We start from the raw sequence: 22378 nt of genomic DNA, 5'->3' as shown, positions 1-22378 counted from the left end.
TCTCCTCATCGTTGTTGATGAGGCCCACCACAGTTGTGTCATCCGCAAACTTTATGAAGAGGGTGGAGCTGGGTGATGATGGTGAACAGTCATGTGTGAGCAAAGTGAAGAGGAGGGGGCTCAGCACACACCCCTGGGGGGCCCCGGTGTTCAGCGTGATGGTGCTGGAGGTGTTGTTTCCAACTCTGACTGCCTGTGGTCTCCCCGTCAGGAAGTCCAACAGCCAGTTGCACAGGGAGGTGCTGTTGCCCAGTTTGCTCAGTTTGTCGGTGAGCTGTTGGGGGATGATGGTGTTGAATGCTGAGCTGAAGTCGATGAACAGCATTCTGACGTAAGAGTCTCTGGTCTCCAGGTGGGTGAGCGCTGTGTGGAGAGCAGTGGAGATGGCATCATCGGTCGAGCGGTTGGGCCGATATGCAAACTGGAAAGGGTCATGGTTGGGGGGGGAAGGCAGCCTTGATGTGGTTCATAACTAGCCGCTCGAAGCACTTCATGAGGATGGGAGTGAGTGCGACTGGGCGGTAGTCGTTGTGGCAGGTGGGGGACGACTTCTTTGGGACCGGAATGATGGTGGTGGCTTTGAGGCACGTGGGCACAACAGCCTGGCTCAGAGAGATGTTGAAGATGTCTGTGAAGACATCTGTGAGCTCATCCGCGCAGATCTCAGTACACGGCCAGGAATGCCGTCGGGACCCGGGGCTTTGCGTGTGTTGGTCCCTTTGAGGGATCGCCTCACGCTGTCCTGGGACAGTGTCAGCACCTGGTCGCCGGGAGGTGGTGGGGTCTTCTGTGCTGGAGTGCTGTTGTCTGCCTCGAAGCGGGCGAAGAAGTCATTCAGTTGGTTCAGCAGAGTGGTGGAGTTCTCGCAGATCTGTGGAGAGGGCTTGTAGTCTGTGATGGTCTGTATCCCACGCAACAGGTTTCTGGTGTCTCTCTCTGGTTGGCGATCTTCCTGGAGTGCTTTCTCTTGGCCATCCTGATGCCACGTGACAGGTTGGCCCTGGCTGTCCTCAGGCCCAGCTCATCGCCAGCTTTGTAGCCAGCGTTCCTAGCCCTAAGGAGCCTGTGGACTTCACCAGTCAGCCATGGCTTCTGGTTGGCCCGGATGGTGACAGATCTGGTGACAGTCACGTCATCCATGCACTTCCTCATGTAGGAGGTAACAGACTCTGTGTACTCTTGGAGGTCGGTGGTGTTGTAGGTGGCCGCTTGTCTGAACATGTTCCAGTCAGTGTTGGAGAAGCAGTCTTTGAGTGCCTCTGACGACCCATCAGGCCACACCCTTATTGCTTCTTGACTGGTTTGACGACTTTGACAAGTGGCCTGTATGCGGGCATTAACATGATAGTGGAATGGTCCGAAGCTCCTAGGTGGGGGAGGGGGTAGGCTTTGTAGGTTCCTTTGTGTGTGGTGAAAACATTGTCCAGAATGTTGTTACCTCTAGTTGGAAAATGAGTTGTGGAAACACGCTTTTTAGGTTGGCATGGTTGAAATCGCCAGCCAGGATAAGGAAAGCATCTGGGTGTGCTGTCTGTTGCTCGCTGATGTGGTGGTAGAGTTCATTTATTGCCGCGCTCCTGTTGTTAATTGAGCTCGGGGGGATGTAAACTGCTACCATCAGTATGGCACTAAATTCCCTCGGCAGGTAGAATGGCCAACATTTTATGACCATAAGCTCCATCAATGGTGAGCAGTGTTTGCATACCACCACAGCGTTGCGGCACCAGGCATCACTGATGTAAACACAGAGTCCCCCGCCGCGAGTCTTCCCCCCCTCGACGAGCACTCTGTCTGCCCGGAAGGTAGTTAGCTGGGCTAGCTGTATGACACTGTTCGGTATGCTGTCGTTCAGCCATGTTTCCACAAACACAAGGGCAGAACACTCACCCACGGTCTTGGAAGTTGAGCGGAGAAGTCTGATGTAGTCCATTTTATTGTCCAGCGAGCGTACATTGGCCAGCGTGATGGTAGGAATGGTCGGCCGGTGGGGGCTAGCCGCGAGCCTTGAAAGGATACCTCCACACTTCCCCCTCTTCTGTTTCCTCATACAGCGCTTGTGGCGCCTCCACTCTGGGTTGGGTGCAGGAGTGGGGGTCGGTGGAAAAGTGGGGGTCAATGGACGAGCCGACTCCCTGAGCAATCCATACTTGCGTAGCAGTTCTCTTTCAGCTGGTTTTGGTTTTAAAAATGAACTGCCGATGTCGAGCAGAACCTCACGGGAGTATGTACGCCGCGGTTGTAGTGAGGTAGACGGAGACGAACATTTACACAAATGAGAATAATAATAATAATAATAATAATAATAATAATACATGTTATTAATAAGCGTCTTTCAATATTGTCAAGGTCACTTTACAGTCACAGGATAAGGGCCCTGAATTCCATTTAATACTTAATTTAACTAGAATAGACAAATCATCATGGGCAACATGACCATCAATCAAATTTCAGTACAAATAAAAGTGGCCACATTCATAGGTGCGCAACACAATACCTCACGTATGACTGAATGTTTTTTAAGAGCTGGGCATTTTTCACGACCGAATAAAAGGCTATTAAAATACAATAAAATATTTTAAAAAAACCATTACTGATGACAGAGCTTTGAGCCAAATTTCTTGGAATTCATCAATCTTTACAGATTACAGGTCTAACAAAGTAACAGCGATAAAAGCATATCGCCATTCCTGACAGAGTGCAATTAATAAGAATTCAACCAAAACAATACAATACTACTACTACTACAACTACTACTAATAATAATCATCATCATCATCATCATCATCATGTGGCAGGCACCATGCATCTCCCCCAGCAGGTGTTGAAGGCGGATTCCTTTTCCCCTACATATTCCTCCGCCAGCTACCACCCTCAGTGCGCGCCGTGCTAGCCAACTCGACGTGCCAGGCCACCGGCGACTACTGAGGTTTGGCGGAAGAAGCGGATCGAGTGCTTCTGTTGACACGGCAGTTCACTATGCAAAGCATGACGGCCGAACCCCTTTGTGAAGCGGCATCGAGCAAACCGTAGTGGTATCACAGAAGCAGCGCAAGAGGGCCCTATGCTTTTTCCACCAGCGGATTGGCGCTAAGGCTCGACGCTGCATACCCCCCTGCACCTACGAGGGTCCGGGAAACTCCAGCGCCGCCACCCAATAGCAGCTGTGGAAGAAGCAGGCTCAGTAGGTATCCAAGTGATAGCTGACATAACGTAAATCCTAACAGTGTTGACATTGCTGTGCCATATAGAATGACGCAAGGGCAGAATATCAAGGTGGTGACAGAATTCGATATTGACCTTCAATAAGAAAATACAATGCTTGGTAGGGGTCATGCACATCAGATTTGAATGCCCCCGGTTGTCAATGTTTAAAAGTCATCATCCCTTTGTGTGGATCAATACCCCTTTCCAATTAGTGCATTTTTATCCCGGGTTTTATTTCTCTCTTTGCCTAGCGTGCTTGTCAGTAGAGTTCCAATGGAAAGTGAAATACAGTAAAGTCTCGTTATATCGATATTCAAGGGACTCCGAAAAAATATCGATATAACCGGGACTATCGATATATCCAACCCTGTTTGCATGTAATTTTCTCTGTGCGTGCATAGAAATAGTATCGATATAACCGGGACTATCGATATATCCGATATCGATATAACGAGACTTTACTGTAAATGAATAATGCGTCAAGAGGAAGGGGCTTCAAGACATGAAATGTTCTCTCTTTTACTTTTTCGGTATCAAGGTATGGTACATTTTGTAATTACAGCACAGTGATATACATCTGACTTAATTTATCGACTGAGATGTCCTGTTTAACCTGTGCTCTAGTTGAAATAGATGTTTATAATGTCATATTTTTTTCAATATCACTGTCATATTCTACACAATACAATACTACTATCTACCTTCACATAGAATATTATACATTTCTACACTACACTATAAGATATCCACTTTAAAAAAGTAAGCTTGTTGCATTAGCAGAATGATGATAATAATAATACATTCCATTTATAATCGCCCTTTATGTATCACACTCATGTATCGCACAGTCAGGTGGGCGGGCAGGTGTTTGCCAGCCTTTTTGGCACCGTCAAAATATGAGCCATCAACAAGGTGTTAATTTTCATGCAGGCAACAACAAACAGCAACTGGAGCATCAGAAATGAATGCCGAAAGATGGCCATGAACATACGTGTTACATTTTTATGATCTTGGCAGGCTTCTTCATGGAAATGAACTAGATTCATTAAATAAGACGACAACATTTAAAGGGGCTTTTACTGGTTTATGCTGCAGGTTCAGTATGCTTGCTATACTGTTAGCGGCGCCCACACTTATGGACACAAAAAGTGGTTCATGCGTGTGATGCAACAAAGATCCCCGTTGCTGCAGTCTATGTCTATCTTACGGGCATGCAAGCAGAGGCATGTATGAAAGCATAGTGATGCAGCGTCTTTGTGTTTCAGCCAGCACGCATCCTCCACAAAAAAATATTTTCAATGAGAGCATTCTGGTCTAGCAAACTGACCGCCTACAACAATTAGAGTCTTATGGAAAAACAGAACAATTTTATAGCCGCCGCATGTTTTCAGCCAATATTGGATAGCTGTTCACCAAGGCTCGTAAAGCATTTCTTTTGTAAACCAGTCAAAAGATAAATGTGATTGCTTTGAAGGAAGGACTGCCAACTTTTTGGTATCAGAGATATGATTTTAATGCACACCTTTGCGGTACGTTTTTAATTACTCATCATGATAAATAATTTATTACAGTAAAGTCTCGTTATATCGATATCGGATATATCGATAGTCCCGGTTATATCGATACTATTTCTATGCACGCACGGAGAAAATTAGGGGTCGGATATATCGATAGTCCCGGTTATATCGATATTTTTTCGGACTCCCTTGAATATCGATATAACGAGACTTTACTGTATATTGCTCTTTACGTTTATGTAAACTCTCAGTCGTACAGGAGTGGTTCATCGATATATTTATCTTTGTAAAAATAAAACATGTTAATGATTTCCCATAACCAGCAACAATGCCAGGTAGGGAATAAATTAAGATGAATATGCAACATATATTTTATGTTAATCTCAGTAAATGTTTACATGTTTAAATGATGAACTTCTGTCCCATCATTGGTGATTTTTATAGCACGCCAGCAAGCTACTTGTGTGGTCCTTGGGCACGACATTCGTGTGCCCAAGTCTTTTTTTTCTCCCCGACACAAGTAGCCAAAATGAGCCTTATCTGATGAGAATGAAATGAAGGCCGAAAAAAATGCTACATATGGACTACTCAATTTGAATTCAAAAGGCCAATATGAATGCAATTTCATTCTCATGCTTTTTTGGAAATCCAATCAGAAGACTCGTATAGGGTCTATTTGGAAATGCCAGGCTGTGTTCAGTCGGAACATGCTTGTCTTAATGTAAATTGTACACAATTGTTTCCAGAAATCACAAGATGGTCGCATCCAACCCGAACTTGTGTGTGACCACAGAAACTTGCTGTTTTTTAAATATATATGACACAATACGATAACAGACCTGCAACACACCAAAAAAAACCACATCCATTTGAGCAGCCGGTGTATCTTCGGTGAGCTCAACGTTGTACAAGTGTGGTTCAAAACATGCTATGGACTCTATTATAAATAAATAATGATGGCACTTTGGTTGCTTTGTGATGAGTTAACAAGCCTTACATGCTGTAACAATCCACAGAAAATGAGCTTCAACTCAAATGTACATCGACTTTTCATTTCCTATTGTTCAAAAACAAAGTAGCAAATATTACTGCAATTACCCAGTAATGTAACAGGGAATTCCTTTAATGGTTGCTTCTCCACTGTGGAACGGATATTAAAACGCAGCTGTAGAAGGTCTCGCAGCGTGTTTTTGTAGCTGTGGTTTACACTGTCATGCATTTAAGTGCGTTACATCAGCCATCTGTATAGAGCTAAATAAATAACAAGAAACAAAACAAGGCATTCGTCTTCACGCAAACCCTTGATTGCCTCATCAGCATTTGACGACTGCCTTTCCCGCTACTTCTTTCCTACTGTCCATTTTAGCGCACAACCGATGGAAACACACATTGCTGGAATGCAGCATGTAACCCATGAGCCCGCAAACCGGTACAAGATTATCACTGCTTCAAAGCAAGATTTATTGCGGTGATACTGGTTAAATCAGTGAAGAGGTTTGACTGATGAAAACACTTAACGAGTGAGCTGCAAATTGTTGGCGCACGTGACCTCAACCTTCAAAGCTTGACAGCTGTTGTATATTTTGTTGTCATTTCTACATATTATAAATATGGCAAAGGTAAAGTAAAAAAATTGCCAAGGTTAGCCCATGCTGGGGGGAGACTATGAGTGTGAGTAACCTCTTGGGGAGCTGTCACCATAGATCAGTGTGTCATTCACCTCTCTTCCGCCTTAGATAATGTCCTTCTTCCCTCCTCCCTTTCTTCCATCCGTCCCATCATCCATTCTGTCGCAGTTCACTTCTACCCACCCAAGAAACTGGCCACCACACACACTCTGCATGTGGTGGCCAGTCTGTCTTCTCAAAATGTCTGGTGCAAAAACCAATCTGTCCACACCCCTGTGTCCTGATTTTTGTGGACTGCCCTAGAGCAACACCATGCATACATTGGACAAACCTAAAACGTCCGCAAGAGATGAATGGCCTTGCCGTTTTTTTCTCCACTAAATAAAGTTATTGCGATGGGCTTTGTCACATACACTGATAAGTGCATTCATAGGCAAACCAAGTCTATTTTAATAATCACTAATGCCTGTGAATATTTATTTTTAGGTTGCAGTTTTAAGAGAGAATGCTGAAAACAGAAGCTGATTTAAAATTTAATGAATGTCTAGAGTCAATCAGGTTTGTGGGGAAGGTCTTTTGTGAACAACGGAAAGTGCATTCACCATCAATCATTCATGACTATGGGTCCACAGCCATCATTATTACAATTTTAAAGTGTGGCCTTCACATTCAGTCGATAGAATGTCCTTTTGAACCTGAAATCGTTATATATTGTGTGCCTCATGTTGAATGTGGTGTGCATGCCACAGGCAATTGCCAAAGTATGCATAGCCCGTTTCAGAATTTATACAGCATTCTTGAGAAATGAAGCATATACTGTTGGGAAAGGCTCCTTCGTGTTTGTGAGTAAGGGTGGTAAGTGCAAATTGGTGTAAAACAAACAAGAGGAGCAATGTACTACAGTGTTGTGATCAGAGCTGGCCAATGTCAAGGGGACAGTTTATGTGCGGAGTGATAAGCCAGAGAATGAATCTGCATGTGGTATTGCTGCCAATAACCTGGGCTTGCTTCAAAGCGCAAGTCCCTTATCTTGTGGTGGCACCAAGTGCCTTGATTGGTGCTTGCAATTGTGTCTTCAGCAGACTTATTACAGCTTATTAGTTGCATCAACTTGTGTACACAAATAAGGGTCAAAGTCAAAATGGATTGGACACAACCAGAGCGATGCAACGGCCAGCTCTAATGGAGACCTGGGCTTCCAAATTACAACACAGTTGAGCTACAGCAAACAATGTAACGTCTCGGAGGACAGGCCGAATTGCATGGCTCACCACATAATTCACAAATATGGCCCCATTAAAAAATAACGCTAAAAACATGTCTGATATTTAAATACCATCTTGTCTGGCAGCATACTTATACACAGTAACCATGGAAGCCACATTATGCTTTGTTTTATGGCTGAGTTATAACACAGCACTAATCTGTGGCAGTTTGGCCAAATAAATCAATCCATTCCTTCTAATGTTGAAGGCATAAATCAGTCTCATTTGTTACAGCTAACCTCACGAATGACTGTTTGTGCCTCACTGCTTGTTGGAGCCCAGCTCGCAATGTGGGCTCATTACCATTCAAGCAGCCAGCGCCTGAGTCCCTGACCCAAATTCAAGATGACACATGTAAAATAAACAGATTCAAAGTCAACCTTCGACTCATATTTTTAGCGTATTGTGGCACAGATGTCCAGTGATTCCTGGACCTGCCTGTATTATTTTGTAAAGAGCAAGGTGATGTGGGGAAACTGCACTCATAGTTGTTGTCATTGCTTCTTTGTGTTTTTTCTTTGAGTGGACACACTGACTTTAAGGTTACATGACATGGTTTTTTTTATTTTTTATTTTTTTTGAAAATTTTAAAAGTTCCTACTGCAGGTCAAATGAAAACAATATGCTGTCGAAAAACAACAACACTATCATCAGTGTATGCATGCCATGCCAGTAGTTGGCAACACTGTCAAGATGGAATACAGGCACGTTCACCAACTTCTTGTCTAGCGGGTTTCACCCAAAATGTGTGTGGTAAATGTACACATTGCAGTTAAAAACGAACAGACACAAAAAGCAGCATTGTGGCCATAATTGTTCTGTTTGTGATGCATATATGCGTGAATGTGAGCAGTTCATACTAATAATAAATCATTTTCAGTAAATTTTAAATTAACTGTGATATTGCAACATTTTTCAAAATAAAAAAATCTAAATGTTACTGACAATGAACAGCAGAGGAATAATGATGCTGAAGTTGCAGAGAAGCAGACAATAAGAAACATTCAAAAACATTCTGTAGTTGTGTAAACTTTTTTTTTGGACAGCACTCACATTTAGTATTCCTTGGTACCGTAGTGAGTGGCACAACACTAATAAAAACCGGAGCTAATTCACATTCAGCCTTCAGATATTAAAATCCCGTATGTGCCAATCTTAGGAATTTACAGCACTATGCATTTTACACACTTAATTAAACATGAGTCAGGAAGGAATGTATTTACTCTTAGAAGACATGATATGATATTCACCAGCCCCCAAGCCGTTCAGCAGCCGGGGAGTCTGACCGTGAAACATTGATCTCACTGTGATTTGCCTTTGGGTGCGTCGAAAAAAATGCTGAGTCGTTCAACTTGCAAGCAGCAACATTCACATTAATTCACTGCTTATGTGCAGATTAGCATTGATTGGGCTTCCTGAGGTGAAAAGACAAGGTGATGATGTACTATCGTCACCCGTCGTGCACTGGGAGATACTTGATTTGTTTGGCTGGGAATAAACATCATGGTTTGCCTCACTGGTATGAAATTAAATATTTAAGACAAACTATAACGGAACTGGGGCGGCCCGTTAGTCGAGTGGTTAGCACGCCGCCTTCACAGTGCAGAGGTCGCCGTTTCGCGTCCCGCTGCGGCCTCCCTGTGTGGAGTTTGCATGTTCTCCCCGGGCTCGCATGGGTTTTCTACGGGTCCTCCGGTTTCCCCCCACACTCCAAAAACATGCATGGCAGACAGATTGACCACTCCAAATTGTCCCTAGGTGTGAGTGACTCTTGTACGTCTTTGTGTGCCCTGCGATTGGCTGGCAACCAATTCAGGGTGTCCCCTGCCTCGTGCCCGAAGACAGCATACATAGGCTCCAGCACACCCCGCGACCCTAATGAGGAATAAGCGGTACGGAAAATGGATGGATGAATGGACTTCTACTGAGCGTATTTTACAAAGATTCTACCGCATATAGCTATTATTTACGTTTTAAGACTCGCGCTGTACTTGGCTGGTCTAAAAACTTCATGTAGCACCAAAAAAGAGGCAGAAGATGGCGAAAAAGCTTTGTCGCCATTTTCTGCCTCTTTTTGTGCTACATTTCGCGCCCCCAGATACCTCAAAATGGCATGGAATAAATTATTTAATCGATTGCAAACATGTATGCTTTCCTCTTCAGAACTATTTGAATCATATTTATAATTGGACGAGTAACAAGAAAGCATATTCTCCTAATCTGAAGCCATTGTTTTGATTTTCCAGCAAGGCAAGACGTCTTGGGGTGATGTCACGAACAAGGGGGCGGGACCTTCTGAAACTGGCCACTTCCGGGTTCATTTTTTTTGCAGATTTTGGACACTAAGTCATTTTTATTGGTGTTTTGCATTTGACTATAAAATGATTTTCTGATGTCAGTTAAGAAACAATAAAAGTGATGTCGGTTGAGAGAGAGAGAAAGACAGAGAGAGAGAGAGAGAGAGAGAGAGAGAGAGAGAGAGAGAGAGAGAGAGAGAGAGAGAGAGAGAGAGAGAGAGAGAGAGAGAGAGAGAGAGTTGTGTGCTCCTGGCAGCTGCGACTCTGCTGTTTGGCACCTTGTCATGGCAAAAAAATGGAAGTATACATATGCAGAACAAATGACACAGATTCACTGCCACAGTTGTCATTTACTTTGAAATTCTACCTTTTATGTCACTTGTGCTTGAACAAATCAAGTCATGTTGTCGGTAGTCAAGACATTGTCTCAAAGAATTATGACTAATATTATATTATACTATATACTATAAAAAAGTAATACCATGGTGTGGTGCATCTGCCAAGCCAATACCCCTTACCAAATGCCTTTATTATGCTTCATTAACTTTAAGACTGAGTATTTTATTGTTTTATAGCCAACAATTTCGGTTTCTAAAATTTTTTACAGCCTTTATGACAGCAAAGAAGTAAGAGCTACTACACAACGGATCTGTTAGAGCAGGGGTGCTCACACTTTTTCAGCATACGATCTACTTACAAAAACTTCCAAGTCAAAATGATCTACCCACGACAAAAATGCAAAACATAATTATTTTCAAATGTTTTAAGGATTCTTTGTATGTACAATGTATGTTGATGCACCTTGCATAACTGAATAAGCCAATATTGCACAACACACATAATAACTACATATACATAACATAATAAATAACTATTAACATTTTTTTGTAATTACCTGAGTTTACTTTGATGACTTGCACTGAATTGAATCAGCCAGGGATGCATAGTCCGGAAAGTAGCTGCTGACAGCCAGCCTCAAGCACATTTCCAAATGTTCATCATTCATGGTGGAACGGTATTTGGACTTAATGATCTTCATGTAGGAAAAGGCTGACTCACATAAATAAATGGAGCCGAATAATGCAGTCAAGGAGGTAGCACATTTCCTCAAGTTGGGGTACTTTTCCTGTGTGAGTAAGTTACAGAACTGTCCAAGTCTCTGAACAAGGAGTCAGCTGCTTCAACGAATGCTTCTTTTACCATCTCTCCGTCTTGGAAGGACTTATTGTTTTTAACGATGGCGTGACTCACCCGGAAATATGCTTCGGTGGCGACTTTCGCTTTTGAAGTATGTTGAGTGAAAAATGACTGCTGTCCGGACAACTGGGATTTTAGTTCGTCCACCGTTCTCTTTCTCAGCTGGCTTTTCGGCGTGAAGTCAATGTCGTATTTTCCATGAACAGTCCGAAAATGGCGCTCCACATTTTCCCATTCCGTATGAAAGTAATATGTTTTGCTACCTTACTTGGTCCCGCTTTCTCACTCATTTTGATCACCATATGTTTTAGCAAGGGCTTAAAATCTGAGTTAATTCGCTGACTAGCTTGTAAATTTTGCTGCGTTTAGCGCCGTTGTTTACGCATGCACGGCGACCTAAAGGTAAAAATTCAGTTGTCATCTGAATGGTTGCCCTGTATGCCAATCAAGTCACGGGACGTTTGATAGGCTGACAAATGTTTTTTTTACTGTCATGCTGCGATTGACCAGTACTATCTCCGCGATCGACCAGTAGATCGCGATCGACGTAATGAGCACCCCTGTGTTAGGGTGACTACATTACACTGAAATTGAGGATTTCTTTATCATTTATTTTGAGCTAAACGGTTGGAAGTCAAATGGCTGTCCTGTTATGGACTAGAACATCATGAATGGTTTTGAGTAAAGATTCACTCTTTCATGGCACAGTCTATACCAGACATTTACCAACCAAAGAGACGGTTCATCTGGGTTCAAAGACAAAAGGTAGATGTTTTCATTTTGTATTTAGAATACCCATGCATATTCATATGCGTGCTGGGATGACTCTAGTTTAGCATTTTTGTGAATCTGGGTAGACTGCATTGCGTGCAATTACGGATTCCGACAGACAAGAGCATTTTCCCTCACTGCTGACATATCTCACAGAGAGCCATGATTATTTTTTTTCTTTTAAAGTACATAAATGTCAAATAGTGGGTAATTATTGTATTGGACCATCTGTAAATGAATGGATGTTTAATTGTTCTGCCTTTAAGTATATTTTGCGAGCATAGCTAGATAAACCAACACATATGTAAAAATAATTTCTGTAAAAAATGAAGATAAAGTGGAGAACCTCAACAGCACCCCGGATGATCACTGACAGCACATGGGGGGACATGGCAGCCTTGTTGGGAAACACTGCTATAGTCTACAGTTAGTAAATTCTGATATGCGTTAGTTAGGGAACACCACCCATCCCTTAACCAACTTACCACTCCGATAGCCATTCACATCAAGCAGCGTGGATGGTCTTATGTTACCTCTATCCCCAAGTAGGAACACACACAACAGATAAGTTGATCTGGAATGTGTACTAATGGCCTCAGCGGCACAAGACAACACATCACAGACAGGAAATCGAAGGAGCTGTAGCGATGTTTGGATTTTAAAAAACTCCCTTGAAGATGCAAATGGACAAGGCATACCTCCAGAGATATTTGCCACATAGGTCAGTCAATCTGAACGAAGGTAAAGCAATCTATACAAGTTGCTAATTAGACGATGTGCAACACAACTAAAAGGTGTCTGTATAAGTGACGGTTTGCTATTGACGAGTGAAAACATACCGAGACGTTCTTGATTGAGAGTGTGATATTTGCAGTATCACACTCGAAAAAAGTATTTGCCTCCTTCTTGATTATTTGCCTCCTTCTTGATTCTGTGCTCTCTGCATATTTATCACACGCAAAGGTTTCAGTTTATTAAATCGATTTTAGTGGCATCTTGGGTTTCTTTGGATCAGGGCATGATGTATTTACCTCTTGAGATTTTGAAAGTTACGTCACATTCCATGACAGATTCGACCCTATGTGATTTCTTTATTCAAAAAAATGGTGATCAGGTGTTGGAGATGAAATTGAACTCAACTTTGTTGCCTTAATAAATGACATTGCAATGTGTATTTGCTTGGGTTGGGGCTGAATGATGTTAAAATTAATTTAATGAATTGAAACCTATGTACAGTATGTGATAAATATTCTGGGCATCTTCCGCACTCATCAATTTTCCTCTTCTCTGATTTTTTTTTTTTTTTTTGGACTGGGAGATGCAATTCAGTTGTGCCTTTCGTCAAATAATGCAGGCTCTCAAGGCATGAAAGACAACTGCACAACCTGTTACTTAAGTAGTCCTATGGAAAATGAAAACCAAACAAATTGCTTTTGTCAAGTTTTGCGAGGTGGTGATGGCGGGTTCGGATCCCAAAAAGCAGGCAGGAGGGAGCAGGAGGTTGTTTGACAAATTGTATTAAAATAAAGTCAGCAGGAACAAAATGTAAAACATCAAAATGATCTGAATGGAAAAAATACGAAGTAGCAAAAGAAGACCAAAAGTAAAAGCCCGCCAAGGTTAAACAAACACGTACACGATGCATGCTGCAACCAAGCAGCAAACAAACAATGAACCGGCACCGGATGATCGTGCCGGGTGTCATTTTAAGTGACAGTAATTATAACGACCAGCACCTGCGAGGCTGCCGGCAGGGCTGACGTCGCTATCCGTTGGTCGCCAATCCGATCGGGACGACCAGCACCTGTGCAGGTGCAGGCAGGGCCGACAGCGCCCCCGTTGGTCGCCAACCAGATCATGACAGTACCCCCCCTTCAAGGGGCTGCTTCCAGAAGTCCCAACAGTCTCCCAAAAGGTCCACTCGCCAGGGAACGGTCGGTGGAGAGGGCAACAGCTGCCTCTCCAGCATACGACGGGCGGCGGCCTGATGGGAACGGGACTCGGCCTGGGGTGGACGAATACGCGGCACGGATCGTCGTGGGCGTGAGTGCGATCCCTCTCGCACGTTCACGCGACAGCGCATGGCTCTGCGTGGACGTCGAACTGCCAGGCGCAGAATGGCACCCCGTACGGCCGTATGGGACCAGGTCTCGGCCGGACGCCGACGTGGGCGTGAACTGCCCGGCTCCGGGGGAACAAGACCAGTCCAGAGCCGCTCCGGGATCCAGCGGTGAGTGGGGTTTCGGACTGACGTTGACGCGGACGTTGCACGGCTCGTCGTGGATGAGACTCAATTCTTCATGCACGACGACAGCGTGGCTGGACGTGGGCGTGCAATGCCAGTCACCCAGTTTCACCCTGGACGGCCACCTGGAAGGAGGTCTCGGCCGGACGTTTACGTGGACGTTGCGGCTCGTCGAGTGACGCAATTCAAACTCGACGAGGCTTGCGCTAACGTGGACGTAGCATTGCCAGGCACAGGGTGGAAATGAGACGGGTCCGATGTACCTGCGGGATCCGATGGTTGGCCGATTCATTCTGTCAAGTTTTGTGAGGTGGTGATGGCGGGTTCGGATCCCAAAAAGCAGGCAGGAGGGAGCAGGAGGTTGTTTGACAAATTGTATTAAAATAAAGTCAGCAGGAACAAAATGTAAAACATCAAAATGATCTGAATGGAAAAAATACGAAGTAGCAAAAGAAGACCAAAAGTAAAAGCCCGCCAAGGTTAAACAAACACGTACACGATGCATGCTGCAACCAAGCAGCAAACAAACAATGAACCGGCACCGGATGATCGTGCCGGGTGTCATTTTAAGTGACAGTAATTATAACGACCAGCACCTGCGAGGCTGCCGGCAGGGCTGACGTCGCTACCCGTTGGTCGCCAATCCGATCGGGACGACCAGCACCTGTGCAGGTGCAGGCAGGGCCGACAGCGCCCCCCGTTGGTCGCCAACCAGATCATGACAGCTTTAACACAACAAATTGGTACCCAGTGAGGAAACCAACAGCTTGAGTGAAGCCGTTTGTGAGATTGCATCAAACCAGATGTAATTTTTCAGAGAATAATCTTTTCACGCCTCCATATCAGAATCCTCAAATGTTAGAATCTGATATTGAATCAGCATGTTTTCTGATCTCGAATTGCCCTGGACAAAGTGCTTGAGTGCAAAAATCCAGAAGTAGAGACCAGAGGAAGTGGAAGAATACAGGAAAGTTTATCACGATTGCTTTACATCCTCATCGAGATCCTCATCAAGTGTTTTTATACTGCTACGTCGTCGTATGTCTAATGACAATGACTGCTGAGCTGAAAACAATTCTTTAGTGATGAAAATAAGATGAGGTTTTAGATTCTGGTAACACACTGTAATGGCCCCTCAAGGCAAAATCTACCTCACTAAAACCACAATTAAGGAAAACCGTGCTTATTCACTTCAGTATATGGTTGCTAAAGTACCGGTAGATAAATGCTAAAGCATACTTAATTCATACATATTTAAGTGATATGCATACATGCAGGAGAGCGAACGATATTCAACACATGATCTGCATTAAAAATGCAAATACTTAAATCGATGCTTCAGAAGTATATACAGGTAACATCCGACTTACGACCAAGTTCCGTTCCGACCAAACGGTCGTAAGTCGAAATGGCAGTATGTTGAAATACAGTAAAGTCTCGTTATATCGATATCGGATATATCGATAGTCCTGGTTATATCGATACTATTTCTATGCACGCATGGAGAAAATTACATGCAAACAGGGTCGGATATATCGATAGTCCCGGTTATATCGATATTTTTTCGGACTCCCTTGAATATCGATATAACGAGACTTTACTGTATATTCAAAATGTTGAATAGAGACTCGGAAGCTAAATGACACACAAACTTGCCCCTTCTGGTGCCATCACATGGTCGATTGCTGTGCGAGAGTGAGATGCTGGCAGCCTGGCCAAAATTGTCCTACGCGTTGCCAGCCTGCTAGTGCGTTGCGGTGCCAGGCGTAAAAAAATAAAAAATAGGGTCTGGAGGTCATGGTCGTAAGTATGGCTGGTCTTAAGTCGAACTGGTCGTACGTCGGATGCTACGTGTATTATTATCAATGTCAAAGAGGTGACTTTTTTTGGGTGGGGGGTCACAATCCTCATACAGGATAGCAGACAGTTGTCGACTTGTTTGCATTCTGATTTACGCAAACACACTGGTTGATAGATTCCCAGTGTCATTTTATGGAATGTGTCATTTTTATTTCATCTTTTCCCAGGCAAGCTGCAAAGTAATATATTGTACGCTAGAAATATTTTGTCTCCATCTGCGTATCTAGTATCTGTTAGTTGTATTTTTGAGTGATATAAAAGTACTAAAAGACATTGTCAGAAGCATTCATAATGGTAGGGAAAAACTGTAATTGATGAATATATGGTCAGAAATGAAAATGTGCATCAAAGTGAATCCATAACAACCAAACCGTGAAGTTGTGAAGTGCATCGGGATTTCAAACCTGGACCCATTGTGTCACATGCCACTTTAGGAGCAAAACAGCATTACAATATTATGATGCATGCAAATGTAATAAGATGCCAACGAAGTGAAGTAAGCTCATAAAGTAAATGCTTTTTAATCCATTTTAAAAACTAACTTTCATATTCATCATATATGTGGTTAAGGTCTGCAAAGGTTTTTTCTAATCATGTTTTCCAAAATCCTTTCCCTGCTCTGCACATTATTTAATGTACTTAGTCACTTTTTTGCTTATATAATTCCTTATTTCTTGTTTGTACATATTTTTTTACAAAATTATATTAATCAAATTAACGTGCCTTGTATACTTTGTATTAAATAAAACATTTTTCCCTTCTCTTTCTATCCAATAGTAAGAACAGTTTCAATCTGTCATAGCTCTTCAATTGTATCTAAAAAAATATAGAGGCGTGCCTGTGGTGAGTGGAAAGGCTTAGTTCCACTGGAACTTGCAAGAGATGACACGTGAAAGTAAATCACTCATGGAAGAGATCAGGGGGGCATTCGTGGGACATAGCCTAAAATTTTGACTCCAGCATAGATGTCATCAGTGATTAATTCATCCTATTCTGCCAATCAAACAGCAATTGATCTTCCTTCTCCCACTGCATAGAACACTTTCATAACATGAAGGCAACTTGCTCTGATGATTGTTGGCTTTAAGCATATTGCTCCATGAAGGAGACCTGGTCTCAAACCTAAAAACAATGCTCTAATCTGCCTGAAACTACCCCTACAGCTCAGACTCCTCTAATCCATTCTAAGAAAGAGAAGCCAGATGGATGAGCACATGGATGGGCATGCCTTGAGCGCCTGCCACTGTTTACCTTGTGCTTCAAGTTACCATTGGAAGCTTGCGAAAGTGGTCCGTGTGCGGATGATGAGTGCGTTTTACCAAGTGAGTGTGTCCAGAGAGAGGAAGACATTCTTTATGGTCACCAATGTGATATATTCCCTCCTCAGACCTGAGATGAGAATTCAGAATTTAAGCGGCCAACCTGGTTACCATCTGAAGCATTGCAGTGAGTTTGAGTGTCAAAGGTACATGCCTACTCTCCGACCTGATCCCCTATGACCCTGAAGTGGTCACAACTATATATTGTGCATGTCCTTACACCACAATTGAAAATGAACAGGAGAAGACTTAACAACCACAAGCTGCAGTCTGACCAAACATCACTTAATTACTTTCCCCATAGGACACTGATTAAAATGATGTTAAAACGGACCCAGAGTGGAATGAAAGCATTAATATCAATCCGTGAACAAGTAAGTGAATACTGTATGAGTAGTGGATGCTCATTAAAAGCAAATTACTGTGGCATGAATTCAGTTATTGCACTGTAGGGCTCGTGTAGGGCAGTGGACAGCACATAGCAACTGCATGATGCGATGAAGCCAAAATGCATGAGAACCTATGCTTTTGAAGGCAGCAAGTGACTTTTACCGACAAACAAGCTTACTTTGTGACTATTGTGCTAGAGGAAGTGCAGCAGTGCTGGAATCTTGCCACAGAAAGGGGGTTAAGCTCAAATTGAGCTTTCGAGAGAACCGTAGAAGTAAATGCCATCAAGCAAATCCCCTGGGACTGCCCCTGGAGAAGGATGCTAAAGGTTGACTTGTAGTCGTACACTATGGCTGCTTCTGTTAAATGTGCACAATGGGCCTGAACTGACACACAGAGTAAAGCGAATGATATTTTTGTAATGCAGTCTGCCTAATTGTGAGATCATTGCTCACAGACTTGATCACTTGCACTTTTTATTTCCATGGATAAATACTTAATCACGATTAATCGAAAACACAGGATGACACTTAGAGGACAACCGATGTCACCAGACAAGTTGTGTCCATAATTTGTAAAATGACTTCAAATGACTTCTACTGAGCGTATTTTAATAAGATTCCACCTCATATAGCTATATTTTACGTTTTAAGACTCACACTGAATATTCAGGAAGTCTTGTTTTTGAGTTGGTGACGAGTCTGTACGTGACGTCACTAAAGGAACGCCCCTGATCGAAAGAAAAGACACATTGTAGCAGTCCTTCCATCACGTCAATGTATTTTGCTGTACTTGTTTGGTCTGACAACCTCGTGTTGCACCCAAAAGCCGCCAGAAGAGGGCGTCCAAGCTCCAAATAAGGAATTTATCAGCGTGTGGAAACGGAGGTGGCCACAGGAGGTCGCCATTTTGTGCCTCTTTTTCTTCAGTCCCCCCCAATGTTGCCTCAAAATGGCACGAAATAAATTGTTTAATCGATTGCAAACATGTATGCTTTCCTCTTCAGAACTATTTGAATCATATTCATAACTGGATGTGTAACAAGAAAGCATATTCTCAGAATCTGAAGCCATTGTTTTGATTCTCCAGCAATGCAAGACGTCTTGGCGTGACGTCACGAACTGGGGGCGGGACTTTCTGAAAATGCCCAATTCGCAGCTCAATTTTTTTTGCAGATTTTGGACACTTTAAGTCATTTTTATTGGTGTTTAGCATTTGAATAAAAATATCATATTGCGTGTTTTGGGTATTTTAGATGTGATAAAACGTTTTTCTGATGTCAGTTAAAAAACAAAAAAGTGACGTCGGTTGTCCTTTAAAAAAGTCATTATAGGAGGAAGCCAGGAATCATCAACTAATAATAATTTATGTTAAACTGAATAGTAACAATAAAGTGTGGGTGGTATGGGAATTCACCATGTCTCCAATATATCAAGCCTGGTAAGCCTTACCACAGTGATCAATGTTTTAGTTTGGACGACTCTTGAGTTTTGCTGCTTTCCCAGGATCATGTCCCAGGACAGAAAAGAGCTACATCAACATTGTTTGATTTTCGATGAGAAGGTTTCTTCAGCCGTCATCTGTACAAAAGTGAAGGTTTCGGACGTTTCGCCTCCTATCCAAGAGGCTTCGTCAGCGAACTAAAGTCTGACTGGTCGTATCGGCCCCATTTATATATCCCTAATGTCCAGACATGGTGGCGCCGGACCCAGCTATGATAGGTCCCTACTCTCAGGTTGGGGGGGCAGGGGACCCCTCCCTGTGGCCCCACTGATTGTTCCTAACGTCCGAAACCTTTACTTTTGTACAGATGACGGCTGAAGAAACCTTCTCATCGATGGACCACTCCTGTACGACTGAGAGCTTACACAGACGTATTGTTTGACTTTGCACAAAATCACTGGTGACCTAATTCCTTATTTCGTGCTGAAAACAGACTGAAAACTAGGCTTGTTGACTTCCTATTAGCTGCATCGCTTGAAATATGACTTGTTAATTGCTTGATGATGCTTCGCCCCTTTATGTCACTTGGGATAGTATGCTATTATATGTTATTTCAGTTTCAAAATGATTCGTCGTTTTTTTCATCTTGTTCAAATTACACAATTTTTCACATTATGCTGGAAAATAAATTTGCTCCACATGTTACAATGGCTGAAAAAGGAGAGGAATGTTTTTGTTGTACAAGCCAAATCCCAACAAACTTGCGATGTTGTGTTAACTCATTCACTGCCTTTCATGAATTTATTCGGGAATTGAAAATATGACATAGAATGCCATTCCAGAATTAGTTCAGGTTTTGTTTTTGTCTTGCTTGGGTGACAATAAAGCGCTGGCCAGACCTCTGGCAATGATTTTCCCATACACAGGGGGACAGCATTTCTCTTTTTTCCATGTTAGCGCTTTGTTACAGCCACAGCTGGTATTAACGAATTATATAAAGCAATATGTATGCATTGTATTTCGGATAATTATTTTTCTGATGAAAGAAGAGAGTCTAAGGTTTGTTATGCTGAAATTAATGTTTCTGTAGTCCTAACACTCAATATATATGTGGGTCTTGGAATTTGAGTGACAATGACAAACATCCTGGCACTGGAATGGACACATTTTGCACATGTATGGCAGTGAATGAGTTCATGAAGAAAAAAAAGAGAAATAAAATCCAAAAGAGAATACAGTACAATTATTTGCAAATCTTGTTCAAACGATACTTAGTTTAATACACTATAAGGAAAAATAATTCATGTTCAAGCTGGTCTTTGAAGAGCATTTCCCAACTTTCTCAGTCTATCAGGCGCAGGACATGATTTTAAAATCATTTTCTTTTCATTTGTCCAAGGTGATGTCCCAACATTTTTTTTTTTTTGGGGGGGGGGGGGGGGTGATTTCGGTTTGTAGTACAGCGACAAAAAATATAGAGGCATACCTATGGTGAGTGGAGAAGTGAATGTCATTATTTACATTCGTGATATGCTGGAGTTGACCTTAAAACCCAGTCAATTACATTTATTGTCATCTTTCGCCGTGCATTCTATGTTCGGTGTTTGTATCAATGACCTAACGTGCCATTTCTAAGCATGGCTTGGTCCACTTTCAACTAGTTATTCAAGTTATTGCTATTGAACAGACACAATCCTTAAAGAGCAGTGCCAAGTATGTCCTGATGAAGAGATCATGTCACAAGAAGACAGACAAAATGAGTGAAGACTACCGAATGATGTTCCACTACCCACTATGGGAAGAGTTAACGATCAATTTTATCCCCAAACATGTTTGATTTTGAGGGGATAGGAAAAGCTCATCCCTAATGGGTTTTATTATGAAGCATATGCTTTGACTATTTGCATTTCGAACAGCTGAGGTGTTATGGCTCCTCTTAAGTTTCTTCGCTTCAGCACTTCTGCTGTTTTTCGGCAAAAAAATGAAGATCGTTTTACCGATATGCTTCATCAAATCCACACATTCAGCCGAATTCATTTCAGCCTTTGCATTGATTCTTTTGGCTAACCTTATTAGTAATTAAGTTTAACTCAGGTTCCCCCAGTACGTTCGCTCTTTCTGATCTCGAAACATATCAAAGCCTGAGAACATGAAGTAGTACACCTATACAGAGTTCACAAGAAATGCCGAATCAAGGAAAATCAATGTCAGATCGAAAGAATCCCCATCAGCTAAGCCTCTCAGAGCCTTTTTATTCTTCAGCACTAACATTGACATCAAGGCTGTGTGCAGTGCCCCCCCGCCCCAAGACATTTTGCTTGACTGTGCCAATTACTTGGTTCTTCTCTCTGTGAAATGAGTAATGATACGAGGATGATATAGATACTGAAACTTGCCTCAAGCAGCAAATAGCACTGCTCTTTGCAGCCCCGAGTCTATCAATGTGCAGCCCTGTCCCTTTTTTTTAGGGAGCAGGCAAAGAGATAGTTGTTGGTGTGTCTGATGAATGTGTACGTGTGTGTGTTTTTTAATGCTGACCTGTTCACAGCTTGGCTTCAGCTAATGATCTCAAAAACTTCCAGTGTGTCTCAGTTGGAATCAGCTCAGAGGCCGGTGGCATGGTGGGCCACGGTTGATATGGATAAGCGATGTTTTTATGCCTCCGTATTGAATGCATTCACACAAAAGGCTGGCCCAATAACCCATAAGCCTTATAATCCACTCTGTAAACAATCAGGCGATTCCCAGTTTTACAACAGACGCCCATGCTTAGCCACGCAGTGTAGCCCGAAACACAATTATTTGTTTTTCTGAAGTCAATCACTTAGCACATTAGGCTTTGAGCACAATCTTAGATCATGATTTTTTTCTTTAAGAGCAAACATTTAATAATGGGGGAATGACATGATACACAAATCATCACAGTAAAAGAAGAATTTCAATGTGTTGCGTGCAACCTCAGCTGTTATATTATGTTGTCTAACTTGGCTAAACATTTTTTAACATAAAAATATACAACCATCCTGAAATTGACACCATTGTCATCCTCTATGCCACCATAATCCATCCCACTCCCCTTCGCTTCTCTACTCGACCCACATACAAAAGAAGAGCTCGTGCAATGCCACCGCTTGTGTCACGATATCCGAGAATAGAAATCTGCACTCAAAAAACAGGCACAGACCCTCTGATGTAATAATTAGAAATGCATGATTGCACTGACTACTTTGCCTTGATCCTTC

At 42.6% G+C, this 22378-nt stretch overlaps 1 protein-coding gene across 6 annotated transcripts in view; it reads right to left on the bottom strand.

Annotated features, from left to right (window-relative positions):
• The window catches only part of tspan9a (tetraspanin 9a), a 239831-nt gene that overhangs the window by 61857 nt on the left and 155596 nt on the right, over window positions 1-22378 (bottom strand). The window lies entirely within an intron of this gene.

Source organism: Hippocampus bargibanti, linkage group LG05 (assembly GCF_051943395.1).
Source record: "Hippocampus bargibanti isolate YZ-2025 linkage group LG05, ASM5194339v1, whole genome shotgun sequence".
NCBI lineage: Eukaryota > Metazoa > Chordata > Actinopteri > Syngnathiformes > Syngnathidae > Hippocampus > Hippocampus bargibanti.
This window is presented reverse-complemented; position numbering and strand designations above follow the sequence as displayed.